The sequence below is a fragment of the Camelus bactrianus genome, chromosome 8, assembly GCF_048773025.1.
Source record: "Camelus bactrianus isolate YW-2024 breed Bactrian camel chromosome 8, ASM4877302v1, whole genome shotgun sequence".
Lineage (NCBI taxonomy): Eukaryota > Metazoa > Chordata > Mammalia > Artiodactyla > Camelidae > Camelus > Camelus bactrianus.
This window is the reverse complement of record NC_133546.1, coordinates 39,724,165-39,739,735: the sequence shown is the minus strand read 5'-3', so window position 1 is coordinate 39,739,735 and position 15,571 is coordinate 39,724,165. Positions and strand designations below refer to the sequence as shown.

Sequence of the window (15,571 nt, the reverse complement as noted above, 5' to 3'; positions counted from 1 at the left end):
GTTTCTAAGTTGTAATCTGCTAACATATTTGATTAGCAAAGTATTGTGCATGATAAGTTAATACATTTGAATTAAATGTAACAATGACTGAATCAAAAATGGTAGAAGCAAGGAAGACTGTCATATAAATTATACAGCTACTCCTTAAAATCAAACTTTCCAACTCATTGATGTAGTAATAGAGTTATGATTAAAGGTTTTCCTTAATAATCCACTGTACTAATTTTTTTTTTCAATATTAGTGGCTAAACTAAAAGGTACTGAGTTTTTGTGTTGCAACAAATTCTCAAGAATAAATAGTGAGCAGGTGAATGTCTGTTTCTATGGTTTCTATTTACAGTAGAGAAGAACATTCACGGTGATTGTCTGACACTTGTTGCTTTCCTTTGTAATAGAAATTGAAGTGTTGCCTTCTCCTTCCTTATTCCTCTCCTTCGCCTCCTCCTCCATCATGTCTTCATTGCATCTATTTTCTTTCTCTTCATCTGGCTCTTTCTCAATGACCATTATCTCTAGGTTTCATTAAACATGAGTTTATTTCAGTTTTCCATTCTAGGGAAAGTGTCTGGACAGAAAAGGGACATGCAATAAGAGTTCTGTCTGTTCTTTTTTATTAAGTTTGTCTGGCCACATACTCGGTTTCTTAAAAAAAAAAATCAGTAATTTAAGAAATAACAAACTTTCCCTCTTCTCTTGGACAAAGCCTCTTTCCGTGACAAATCCTTGCGTGATAAGGATAGTTTGCATTCCTCTTTCATCCGGGACTGAGATCCATCAGATAAGGCAAGCTCCAGGAGTGCAGTGAACCTTGCTAATTACTTGTGTTGCCCTTAGCAAATATACTTACTTTCTGCTGAATCAAACTAAACCATTTACTATTTATACTCATTTACTTACAATTTATTTACAACCAAAAGTTGCTAAAATATGTCAAATGGATAAAAACATAAGCTTGAAAAATAAGTTAGGATCATTTTTCTCATAACACCCCTGCACAAAACTAAATCACTCAGTTTGCTCAAGGATCTGTCAGTTGCAACACTGCAGTTAGAATGTTAAAACAAAATGCTTTTTGAAGTATTTTATCTTGCCAGAACTATTGAGTAGATTCCTGAGAGATGCTCTTCCTTTGCATTTGAAGATTAGTTTCTATTAAGTCACTTTCAAAGTCAAATAACCTGAAAATATTCCTTTGAAAAGGAAAAAAAATAGTATTTTGTCCATTAAGTAAATGAAATAGCTTCACGAGATAAATATCAGTCTCCTTAACTGCAAGTGTAAATGTACAGATAAGGTGAGCAAAGTAAGTGAGCTCTGTCCTAGAAAAAGTCATCACTGGAACTGTGCAGAAGCTTATGTAAACTTTCCCTGATATATGGTTAGCTATTTATTCTTTTTTTTTTAACATTTTTTATTGATTTATAATCATTTTACAATGTTGTGTCAAATTCCAGTGTTCAGCACAATTTTTCAGTTATTCATGGACATATACACCCTCATTGAGCTATTTATTCTTTTAACTCCTCAAAAAGCAATTTCATAGTCTAGGGGTGAACATAACATCAGAACAAAAGTTGGCTTTATTGTTATGAACACAGTATTTCTTTGATTATGAAATCTGCAAATAAGAAATCCTTGATGTTTGCACTAATGGAGAATGTTGGACACACCCGAATGTGTCAGTACTTTCTTTGTGAGACCTTTTGAATCAGTGGGAGCAAGCAAGGCTATTAACTTCCTCTCATTCTCTACAGAAGTCTTTTGTTTTACCACCTTGCCTATACAGCCAATTTTCCATTACTGAATGCAAAAGACTTCTTATGCAACTATCATGTTGCTTTAACCCAAGTTGCCCATAGTACAGGCAGGAGGTCAGTTTATTCTTAAGTCCCAGAAGTCACTTACTTGGATTCACTCTGTATGCTGAGTATGTGTATTTTTGTGGCTTGTTTTCTTTTTACGTTGTGAAAGATGATCAACACTAAAATGTAACGTATCACTTGGATGGTAGAAACAAGGTAGAATGAGGGAAGAAAGGATTTAACTCACTTTCAGTGACAGTGATTAGCATTTTATTTTCTTCACTTATGGACCCAATATAGAATCTGAGTTTCTAAAGCTGCATCTGGTTATAATCTTCTTAGTATAAATGTTTATGGAACACAAATGCAAAAGCTTCAGGGATATTTTTTAAAATACAGTTGAAATAATATAAGCCTAGTATTAAGAACTTCCCTGCATGCCCACATTTGTCTGATTTATTCCATTCTTGGCACAGTATCCCTATCTAGTCTTCCCTTGACTACAAACCAAGCCATGCTATTGTCTGCTCATCAGTCCCCTTTCCTATTCTAATTTCTCACACACTCTCACTTTGTTTTCTTTAAACATCAGCTTTTTATTTTATTTTAATTTTGTTTATGGCATTTTTTGTTTGTTCCTTACATCTCCTTTTTATTAAAAATTCATCTGCCTTTTTAAACCACATTTAAAACCACTGTGTCCCTTCCTTCCCTTTCTCTCTATTTTTTTTCTTGACTTCTCATGTTTCTCCTCTAATGCACACTGTCTCACAAAGGGTTGAAGTCCCTATTAAGGGCACTTTTCTGCCTCACCCTGCAGATCAAAAGATAACCAGAATGAATCCTATACATGTGCACAAACACACACTGACTGCAATCCTGGAAACAAGGAGAAAGGGCAGGGAGATTGTGCCAAATTCTCCAGCAGACAAAGATCTGTGCCCCAGTTCAAATTGGAAAGAAATGAAACAAACAAGGAAGAGGCAGGCAAGAGAGCAAAAACCAGTGTTAGAGCCAGGAAAGCAAAGTGGGATTAAGGTAAGGAATGACTAGATAGGTTTATGGCCAATAGCCATTAATTATATTCTATCAAACAACCTGTCAGTTTGGCTTAGAATTACTCTCAACTAAGCTCAGAAGGTCTAAAGTATTCCTTAATTAGTATATAGATTAAGATATAAAATTATTTTTCTTTAATTTAAGATCCTAAAATATAAAACATGTCTAGACTGACCATTATTAATTATGTATTAAAAGTAGATTACAAAAGCAAACTCCTACAAAACTCAGTATATGTTCTATAGAATAAAAATGTTAAGTAGTTCAAAAAAAGAGAGAGAGAAGGAAGAAAATAATTCAGACTTAAGATCAAATACAATTATCGGGAACAAGCATTTAAATGAACTCTGAACTTCCTGGTAGCTAAGTGTAAAAATGTGATGCGTAATAAATGAAGAATTCATTATCTGCTATAAGGAAGTAAATCAATTTTTCAAGAGAAACAAACTTTGCCTGTGCTAATTTTACAACAGTTTCTTTCACCTTTTTTTTTTTTAACATGTTTCCTTTTAGAATAGCATAAAATCTCCAACCTTTTATGTTAAAAAATGCACAAATACACATCACCCAAATTTTATATGCAATTTCACAGAGATCATGGACTGCCTCAAGCCCACCTCTGGAACCTTTAGGAGTCCATGGTCCACAAGGTAAGGATTCTTGTCACTGGAATTTGGGGAAGGGGTATCTTAAAAAAGTCATAGTGGGTAATGACAATAGTAGCAAGAACTATGCTTTTTATGTTTTTAATGTCTTTCTTATTTATTTTAGAAGGATAATATTAAAGGATAATTCAGTGAAAATAGTTTTGTGAGGAAGGTAGTCATGAACTATATATGATCAATCACAATATCTACATTTGATCTCCTGGCCAGCATATCTGTTACATTTCTTTTTCATGGTCAATCATGAAAATCATTCTTGTAATCATTTCTTTAAATGTTCAACAGAAGCAGAATATACAAAGCTCAGACGAGTAAATCAAATGGCTGTTTATCATTCCCTTACTTTACTTTATAGTTTACTAACATACATGCCCAAACAATATGTCATTTGGTTTTATTTGTAGACTTTATAAAATAGAATATTATATGCAATCTTTTTAAATTTTCTTTTCATTCAACACTGTAATTCACTCATGCTGTTGCATGTCACTCAATTCATCATTTTAGCTATTGCATAATATTTCATTGAATAAATAAACCACAATTTATTCCTCTCCTATTAATGGACATTTGGATTGATTCCAGTCTTTTGCTATTAGGAACTGAGTTGCTATTAACATTTTCTAGGAGAAGGGTTTTACTGTGGAGACCAGGGAGGGGAAGCACTAATAGGTTCATTATTAGTAATAGTCTAGGTCACAGGCTAGCTAGCTGGTTAAATGGATGTTCATAAATCATCATGCTTTAAAGGTTACCTCAAAGTTGCACATATTCTTTTGTATTTGTCAAATGTGTGTTTAAAAAAAAAAGTTGTTTTAAAAAGTTGGCAAAATATCCTTCTTTTTTATGGGTGAGATGTATTCCATTGCATGTATATGCTACATCTTCTTTGTCCTTTCATCTGTTGATGTGCACTTGGGATGCTTCCGTATCTTGGCAATTGTAAATGGTGCTGCTGTTAACAGCGGGGTGTATGTGTCTTTTTGAATTTATGTTTCTGTTTTTCTCAGGTATATGGCCAGGAGTGGAACTGCTGGGCCATGTGGTGGTTCTGGTTTTGGTTTTTGGAGAAACCTCCATATTGTCTTCCACAGTGGCTGCACCAATGTACATTCGCACCAGCAGTGTACAAGGGTTCCTTTTTTTCCATGTCCTTGCCAACATTTGTTATTTGTGTTCTTTTTGATGATGGCCATTCTGACAGATGTGAGATGGTTTCTCGCTGTGATTTTCATTTGCATTTCTCTGATATTAGTGACGTTCAGCAGCTTTTCACGTTCCTGTTGGCCATCTGCATTTCCTCTTTTGGAAAAGTGTTAAGTTCTTCTGCCCACATTTTAAATGGGTTGTTTGTTTGTTTGTTTTCTTTTTAATTGAAGTACAGTTGATTTAAAAAAATAAAAAATAAATGCACTGATAAGCATTTGACCCAAAACTCCCTCTATCTTCTTGTTTTGGAAAAGATGCTCTTTTTCTCCTACTTTATGTATGATTTCTTCATGGTTTCCTTTGGTGGCTCTTCTTCCCTGTATTAGTTGGTTTCACTTAATAAGAACTGCAGTCTTCCCTCAGTATCTGAGGGGGATTGGTTCCCGGACCCCTGCAGATACCAAAATCCATGGATGCTAAAGTCCTTTATATAAAGTGGCATAGTATTTGCATACAACATACACACATCCTTTAGGAATACTTTAAATCACCTCTAGATTACTTATAATACCTAACACAGTGTAAATGCTGTGTAAATTGTTGCCAACATGTGGGAAATTCAAGTTTTGTTTTGGGGGACTTTCTGGATTTTTTCCCCAAACATTTTCAATCATAGTTGGTTCAATCTGTGGATTGTAGAGTCCACTTATATGGAGATTGGCTGTGTTTGGTTAACTCAGGAATCTAAAGGTGAGAAATCTGGGATGGGCTCAGCTGATCTTATCTAGGTTTGGTCACGAGTCTCCTGTTGGCTGGTGAGTCGTCTGGGAGAAACAGGGCCTCGCTTCACGTGGTCTTCCACTCCCCAGGACGGCTGCTTGGGTTTTTTCATGGTAGTTGCAGAACTCCAAGAGCAATAAGAAAGCCCCCAACATGTAACCGCTTTTCAGTCTTTACTTTTGTCACGTTTACATTGGCCAAAGCAAGTTACTTAGCCAAACTCAGAGTTTGTGTGGGAGAGGACTACTTAAGAGTGTATTCTGTTGATTCTTATTTTGTAGTTGGCTTTATTCCTTTGATAACTATGTAAGTTTAAAAAGCTAAAGCTCTAATCTGTCCTTAGAAATAATAATCAGTAAATATACGTCAACTAAAAAAATGTGCAGTATACTATATATATGTATTTACATGCAATGTAATGTGTATGTGCTGTTGAACTATAATAATTCTACCTAATAAGGTTGAAAAAGAAAAAAAAATAGTGTGTATGCAAAAAGGTGTGAACAACAAGGCCATTACTGCAATCTACTCACCACACCTACTCACGTAAACTCTGGGCATTTCTAGAGTTGATCTTTGGTCTCTTCTGTTTCTTAGACTCCCATGCTATGGTTCTTATAATTCTTGTGAAGTCTGCAGTGCCCTGCAGTTCTTATGTTCCTGTAACATTTTAACACCTCAGTGTGAATTCCTTCAAAAACCCATCTTTACAAAACAGACTTGTCTACTTGCCCAGATTTTTGTATTTCTACATTTCTCCTGGGCATTTTCATTGAGATGACTTGTTAGTACGTCACACTCAACATATCTAAAAGTGAATGTATCATCTTTTCTGTTTCAACCATACCAGTAAAAAGTACTTCATGAAATGTGTACTTGTCTTAATAGTTCACCTGGTCCCAAATAACGTATTTTTTAATCCTCTCTCTTTCTCTTCTCCTACATCTTGTTTGTTGTTTCGCCTCTACTATTTACCAGATAAGAATGCTCTTGGATTTATTTAAATTTGAGTTTCAATTTTCTCATCCTAAATAAGAAAATTTGCCTTGCAGGGTTATTATAAAGATTAAATTAGGTCGTGTATATAGTTTCATGTGCTCAGCACATCAAAGGTACTTAAAAATGTTAATTCTTTTCCTTCCCCTAAGTCCTCTTGATGTTTTTAACAGTACCGCAAATAGAAATTATAAACCCTTATAACCTCATGCCAGGGATGTTTGGTACAATTCCCCTACTACTGCCTAGCCTCTCTCTTCTCCATTCCATTCCCACATCATCACTGTCTTTTCAAAGCTCTGCTTTCCATTTATTTCTTATGAAAAAAAATCCAAACTCTCTAACCTGGCACACGTGGTCTTTCCCAAAGCCTCATCCCAACTTCTTTTTCCAGATTTATTTCTCATGGCTCTCTCCATGAATGCTTCAACTAAACTACACAACTTCCCATGCCCTGAGTATACCTGTACTTCCCTCCCTCTGTGTTCAACAATGTGTACTGAATTGTCTCATCAATAAGCATTGAGTAAAACTGAGTAAGACGGTGCTTCTACTGCAGGGAATTTACAATTTCAGGAGGAAATAGTTGTCTTACCTCCTGAGATGATAAATCCTCTGGAGCAGAAACACTGTCTCAGACAGTTTTCTAGGGATGATACAGGAAACACAAGTATCCTGCTCTCAAAGACTTCACAGTCTCACAGTCTCACAGTCTCACAATCTCACAGTCTCACAGGAAAGATAGAACTTTTACAACTAGCCATTGTATGATACAAGCACAGTCCCCAGAGACAGGCTAGTAGCAGGCAAATCTCAGCTCCATCATTTATTAACTGTGTCGCTTTGAGCAGTTCACCTAAACACTTGCAGCTTCGGTCTCCTCATCTGTAAATGGAGATACTGAAAGTATCCATCTCATGAGGCTGCAGTATACAAGGTAAAGCAAGTGAAGTTATTTGTGTGGTGAGGAATATAACGGTAAGCTCTCAAAAAACATCGGTTACTATCAAATGATGCTCTACCAACAAGAACTACAAAATCATGGGGAAAACAAATTACAAATTCTTTCTCTGAAGGTTAGGAAAAGCTTCTTGGAAGAGGGTCATGTGAACTGAACTCTGAAAGAAAGTTTTGATTTTCCCCAAACCAGAACTGGTCTGCCCTACCTCTATACATATTCACTTACACATTTGCTTCTTCATTCATTCATTCACTCATTAAAATATTATTTTTTTTATTGATGTATAGTCAGTTTACAATTTGTCCATTTCTGGTGTACAGCATAATGTTTCAGTCATACATATATATACATATATTCATTTTCATATTCTTTTTCATTATAGGTTACTACAAGATATTTAATACAGTTCTGTGTACTATACAGTATGAACTTGTTGTTAATCTATTTTATACATAGTAGTTAGTATCTGCAAACCTCGAGTGCATGCTGAATGACAGACAGTGCATTTATGGCATTTATCAGCATCTGTCTTATGCTGGTTAAGTGAGAGAAAAGCTGCCCCTGGCATCGAGGAGCTGGCCTGGCCCGTATGACCAGGCCTTGGTGTTCTTCTACTGAACATCAACAACCTCCCAGAGCACCAACATCAGACAAATCCACTCTGTGACCATCACAGCTCAAGACAAAAACAAGATCAGTCACCTTAATCATCTCCGAACACTCACAAAAACATGGACATTTGTCCCACCACAAAAATGACCAAACGGCTACCTATCCTGGTTAACACAAGTGGCTGCTGTTTCTTTACCAGTTATAGCTGTAATCTTGAACTAGTCTTCCCTCCTTCTCAACAAGATTGATTAAGGTACACAATCATACAGTCACCCTCACTTCCTGATAGCAGTCAATCCAGAGCTCCCTTAACCTCTTGCCAAAATCACAGCCCCAAATCCTATAATGTGTCTTATCTAACACACTCTTACTGAGATGCTCCACTGCTGTCCATGGTGTGTGTTCTCCTTTCCTGCAACAAATAACAAGCCAGGACAGGTGTGTTCCTGGTAGTCTTTGCCTAAAGGGCACTGACATACATTCTTGGCTTATTAGTCTTACCTCCAGAAATTGTAAAGTTATCTGGGAAAGAAGCACTGTCTTACTCATTCTGCTATCTCCCATTGTTAAAAAAACAGTGCCTTTTATACAGTAAATGTACACAGAAAGTTTATTGAATAGCTACATGAATTCCATAGACTCTAACTTCTTCAATGACTAGAAATGCTGAAGAGATTTTGAAGAAACTGTTCTGAGTCCTACTTCACAGAAAAGACACAGGCACCCTCCAGAGAGGACTGCCTGGCAGTGACTTTGCAGGGATCACAATTCTGGTGTTTGTAAGGATGAGGCCCCTCCTGTAATGGGAATCTTGGTATGTCCTTACTGATTAATATTCAGAAATGGCTTAAGGATATATGTAATATTGGAAGAGCATTAGAGTGACTTTAAATTTATCAAAATATTGCCCTTTCATTAGAATTGTTAGGATTCTTCTGAATCATCCAAATCACGCTGCCAACGTGGTATGCAACATTTGTGTTAATGGAAATATTTATTTTGATCTAAGATTCTAAATGCCTTTCAAATTAGATACCTAATATAAAGTTCAAAAATTCTTAGTAATAACATTTCTTGAATTGCATTCTCATTTTACCCTTAAGAAGGCACAAGATTAATGGGGAAAAAAAACCTCTAATTGAGAAATTTAGTCTGAATTTAAAGGCACTATAAAGTACAATATGAATAAAAAAGGAAACATGAAGAAAAGCATTAAAGAACCTAACACTAAAATTAATTCAACTTTTAAATAGGAAAAAAATCTAACTGAAAAACTGTAGGAAAAAACGACATAACAAGATATTACACAAGGGATAGTCTATTATAGCGTCTGAAATTAGCCAAATAAGCAAGGTAGGTAATACAAATCACATGATCTATATTTGCAGCTATGAATTTTAGCAGAATCCTCCGTTATGTTAATCTTTAAAGAAACATCCACATAAACTAACTGCTAAAGTTGCAGGTTTCAGGAAAACAGCCATAAGAAGGTTTGAAGTATTATTCAAGTTGCTATTGATCTGCATAACTACCTTCCCCAGAAAAATTGGCTCAATCCTTCCAGTGCTAAGAACGCCCATTAAAAATGTGAGTCAGAGAATGTTGCAGAAAAATTAGCAGCTAATTATTAAGAAAACTAGTAAAAAGAACATGTAATTATTTTGTTTGGTAGTGTTTTAGAATGTAACAATAAAAATATACTAATATGCAGTAAAAGATTCAAACTTTCAACACACATAAAGTGAAAAATATTTCCTATACACACGTAATACATACATACATACATAATAATTTGAAATTATGTATGTTCAGCATCAAAACTGAAATTACAACTCTGGCCCCACAACATTAATTCTGTTAATTAAGTTTTGGTTTTCTGTCTGTTTAGAAGTTCAGGCCAGTGATTCCTTTACTTTAAATATAACCACAGTATAGTTTAATATGTATGCATGTGATTTTTAGATACCACTTCCATGAGATTCACGATCAGTTTCTGGCTTGATACTTATTCTACAACAAAAAAAAAAAAATTCAAATCAGTCTGTGATCCCTAAGTATTTTTTCCTCACAGTGGATTAGAGTCACAAATTTCTGAGAGCCTGGAAATTATGCTATTATGACTACCAGTCTAACGAAAAATTGAGGCTTGTACAATTCATTGAGAAAAGAACGCAAAATGGCCTAGGCGATTGGTGAGGAAACTCGGCAGATTTTCCTGGTAGGTAAAAGAGCAACTCAGAGAGGAAAAGGTGAAGAAAAGAAGTGGATCTGACAGCTGCTCTTTAAAAGACCTGAGATTTGTAGATGGGCAATCATCATTTAATCATCCACTTACCCAACCAACATTAACGAGTGCTTACTATGCATAGGCACCACACTGGGCTCCAGGGCCCGAGGCCACAGCTCATCTTCCCACCTCCCACCTCCAGAGCTTACAGTCTTGCAGAAAAGATATAAGCAATGATGCCAAATGACACGAAACTCTAGGCAGAAAGACCTAATATAGTCTAGAATGTTAGGAAAGGCTTCAGGGAGAGAGGAATAAACAAGGTAAGAACGAAGGATGAATGAGAGTTGGTCAGGAAGAAAAGAGGAGGGAGAGGTTTGCAAGCCAGAGAACAATAGCCGGCTCCTGTAAAGTCCAAGACCGCAGGTGGGGGAGGGTGTGGAAGAAAGAATGAAAGATGCTCCCAAGATGCTCAGCGTGTGAGAGACCTGTTAGAGGAAAAGACCAGTGTGAGCTGAGGCTGGAGTCGGGGGTGTGCAAACCATGACCCATCTAGGCAGAAGTCAGGGCACAGTTGCCCAGCTAAACAACAGATGACATTTCTTAAGCCCTTACTATGTATCAGGTTCTCCATAGGGCATGCTTTCTGCACAAAGAACCTCATTTATGTCCCATATCGATCTTATGAGATAGGGGTCGTTTCATTTCTATCAATATGAATTGCTCAAGGCTGTGTCATGACAGAGGCAGATTCAAATTCAGACCATTTGGTCCCATAGCCTGTGTCCTTAAGCACATGACAGGTCAGATCAAAAAGGACAACCAGCATTATATATCAATTAAAACTCTATACCACTAATGTTTTCATCTAGCTAAAATAGCCACCAGAAGAACCTCAAAACTGCTCTGATTTTTATTTACCATATAGATTCTCACCGTGGTACTGGCAGTTGGAAAATACAAAGGGAGTTTTCTGAGCTGATAACCAGTTAATTGAGGCAAAGTCTTGTTTGTTTTCCTTTTGGGAACCTTAAGACTTAGTACACAGGATATTGTAGTTCCTTAACAAAAGTTAGTCCAACTTTACTATGTAGAAGATTGTGTCTACTTTGATGTCACTTTGCTGAAATACTTGAAAAAGTAACACCAGGATGTCTACAGAGACAAACCAAACATTTAAATAAATTCATTTGAAAATAACAAACTGATTTGAAAAAACAAGCCAATAAAAATCTCTTTTATTTTTAAAGAATGAATTCAAACAAGTTAGAATTTAGGTTCTAATCTTTAGGACTAAAGTATAGTAGTTTATGAGTTATTTCACTCACATAAAATCTTTTCCATCATGAGTAATTTGTTAAAAACCAGAAAAGAAAAAAATAATCAATACTTTTACTAGACAGAGAGTGGTTCTGAATGACATATTGCAATTGAAACTTCCAAAGCTTTATCCATTTTATCAATTTTCCTAGAAAAGATTAAGAATGACTTCTGACTCATTGTAATCACTCCATTCTATGGCACTTCATTGCTTCTCAAAGATATTTTGAGATAAAGTAATCAGATTTTACTGCCATTTATCAACTATTTTGAACTGCTATTACACTTATACTTTAACTGTGATTTTAATGAAGTTCAGTTGGTTCCTCTTTTTCCTCACTTCTATGGACTTTGGACTTTGCCATTATTCTCATAAAGTCAATTTAATTTTGCAATTAATTATCATTTTTCTTAAAAATAGTGACAATTTATATTAAAATGCATTTTATAACTGAGACAGTTATATAAACATAAGTATAGTAGTTATATTAATATAAAAATCATATAACATTATACCTGAGATGTAACTTTTTATAAATTATTTTAGCAACATATTTGTTATATTGTTATTTTATATTAAAGGATAAAGAGAAGACTATGTCATAATTCTATAAGTAATTTAATAACAGAGTTTTCTAATTAATCTTATGGTATATAAATATGGCTTTTTGATGTAAATTATTTGTCTTAAAATTCTTATCCTGGGTTTATCCAAAACACTTAATTTGATAAACAGCCATATGTATTCTTATAATGCATTTTACTTATATATATAAACTTTTTTTTACTTAGTTTTTAAAACTATGGATTTAAGTAAACTTTGTCTTACGGGGAAGAAATTGAAAACGTATTATTTTCAATTTCTACATATATTCATTTAGTCTTCCTTGATAACTAGCACAAAGAAAAAGACAAAAATGATCTGGATTGAGAATATTTAAGGGACTGCTTGCCCACAGGTGATTTTCTAGTGATTTAAAGTACTCAAAGGAGTTACTTCAGATTGGTTTGTGAATATTCTGATGCCTTTTTCTTCATTTATTAATAGTCATTTTAACTTTTAAACCACATTGTTCCTTTATCTTTAAATCATTTAAGATTCAAAAGCTGGCTTCATATCCTAGCTGAGAAAGAAATCTACTGACATCCAGGCTGAAAATCACCAGGAGCACTACGTACGGCTTATATTGGATGATTATTAAATTCAGCAGTATTCAAATTACCAAATAGTAAAGTTGCAATTCTATTTGTAGATATTGGTGTAAGAAAAATCTCCTTCTAAGCATATACCACTTTAATTCTCCATGCTACTTTCTTCAAACCAGACAATGGCAATGACCTTAAATTAGTTAAACTCTTGACAGAACTCTAGTCTGACATATTAAAGAGGAGCATGATTAGGAATATATCCCCTAAACAAATGGAAAGAAATCCCAGTACCTTTAAACTTAATAAAATTCTAACACCTTTATGCCATAAGCATAACCTGTCAACAAAATTCCGAGTTACAAAGACTTCTTCTTGCACTCTTTCTCACTGCAGCCCATAAAATGCCAGGGAGAGGAACTGGAATGATCTACCTTTACACGGCAATAAGAGGAGCAGGAAAAGCTTTCCACAAAGTACTTCTGAGCCTAGACCAGTCTAGCATAAAAGACGTGGAGTCACCTAAAGCACACTTAAACAATTAGGCAAACAGCTTTGAAACAATTTGCAGATAAATGATGCTACCTGTAAATTAAACAACTGCTGATCATTTTGCTTTTCATCAATATATTGCATTACTTGAATTTTTTTTATAACAAAAGCAATGAAATTTAAAGCCATTGTTCTTGACTCCAAGATTTATATGTAATTTTCATACCATTACTTTCTGGATTTTAACTTTATCTGAACTTTAACTATATCTCTAAAAACACTGTAAATAAAAAATGTACAGAGAGTTCTGAGTAACCACACCCCAGAAGTAAGATTTTTGAGGGATTCCATGTTGAAGATGTGGAAGAAAAACACTCATCTATGAAAGGGTATAGGAATTCAAATTGAACATAAAACAAAGATTCTTCGAAGAGACAAAATAAATCATTAAGAATGGGTTTGTTATATCACAATGTAAAATATTCAGAAAAGGAAAAGCATTTCTAGATGGAATTTAAAAATCAATTATTAAAGGAGTTTATCTTTTAACAATAGTCTAATTCTTTTTAATATCTTCACTTCCTAATATAAAAGAAACAAACAAAACAAACACTAAAACTAAACTGATTTGCCCTGCCACTAATAACTCCAAAGGTTTTCTTATTAATGCAAGACAAGAATAAAAACATTAACAGATGAATACTAAAATGCATTCCATTAGTCTAATAAGAAATTAGATGACTCAGCTTTCATTGGTTTCCCATTGCTTCTCACCTCACACATGTGAATGTAAGCAATAATCTTTACTTAACACTATACAACAAGCTCATTGTAAAATAAACATTAACTTTCACAGTATTCACAAGGAAAAAAATGAAGTATATGTTTGAAAACTCACATAGGAAAGATATTAAAAGAAGATTTTGAGGGTAAAATTCCCTAGGTATTAAGGCACTATGTTGGCCACTTAAACACCTTCACTCAGAAGATTAAGTTAAAATCACTTCTACTTGAAATAGGATGAAATTCTAGAGGCTACAGCCACCTGTACTAAAAGTATTGAAGCAATTCAGCCATTTGGTGGCAAGAACCCTCATGCATAACCTGAGTTCACAGGTGAAGGCCCTGGTGCACACGTAAAAGGAAACAAGTGCCTGCTACTGATCAGGAGGCCAAAAAGCAGCAGTATCTGGGCATCAAAATGTGAAGATCCCAAGAAAAGCCCACTACAGAGGTACAGGATGGTAGTGACCCATGGGAACACTGCCGAGAACCAATTCCAAGCAGAAAAGTCAGGAATTACATACAGGGGGAAAAAGTATTCTCTGCCACAGACAGCTCTGGAGAATCAAAAAAAAAAAAAAAAAAAAAATAGCCACAATACTTTTAGTTGCCTTATTTTGTGTTTGTTAGGCAAAAAGAATCTAAATAAGTAAAGACGCTGTTGATCCTGTTACCCAACATATTATCACTTTTGAACTGATTGTATTGTTGCAATTCACTTGTTCTTTTCTTTTCAGCATTTATTGTCCTGTCAAGCATGAATGTGGCTGAACTACATTTGAAACATAAGACCTCATGCTCCCAGATATCAAGGAATCCAGGGGTCCAGGAGACCCCAGAGACCTTACGGATGAGGAAATGGAGCCCCTAAGCGGTTAAATGAATTGAATATATTCAAAACTAGTAGATTATGAATCTAAAGCACTAATACCAATATTACGGTATTTATTCAACAGTATACATATGTTACACTGAATATAAAGCATACATAATACCATATCTTCCATGGAAACCATGACTCATATAGTAGTGAAAATCGTATCATAAATGCACATAACTAAGCATTCAATGAATAAGTAAATATAATTCCTGTGGACTGTCACGGAAATAAATGTTCATATAGATGATTTTCTCATTTGAGAACTGATCAATTCCATCTGTCAAATCTAGATTTCAATTCATTTCTATCTAGGCCTAAAATAAGAACCTTCTTAGCATTTACAGGCTCTTGGTGTTGGTAAAAATCTCAAAAGTCCCCCCATGCCTTTTTGTATTTTAATTTGAGTTTGTAAAGCAGCAACAATGCACCGTGGCTCTTTCTACCATTTTACTCCCTGGGCAGTAAGGGATGCTGCAGCTCACATCAAAAAAAGAAACACATGAGAAAATGAGTGGTTCCTCTACCAAGGATCTATACTGTAAGATGAATCCTAAGAGACATGGGTTTCATTGGAACCAGACAGGGACAAGGTTAGGGTGAGTAATAGTCCACACTTGCTTCTCAACCCACCAGACCTCAAGTATCCGTTGTTAAGACCTTGTTTTATATCTGCTTTGTATTCAACCACAACTAGGATAA

General features: G+C 35.0%; 1 protein-coding gene across 1 annotated transcript in view; it reads right to left on the bottom strand.

Moving 5' to 3' along the window:
* FRK (fyn related Src family tyrosine kinase) overlaps positions 1 to 15,571 on the bottom strand; it is an 85,651-nt gene that overhangs the window by 68,291 nt on the left and 1,789 nt on the right. The gene's annotated exons all lie outside the window — the stretch shown is intronic.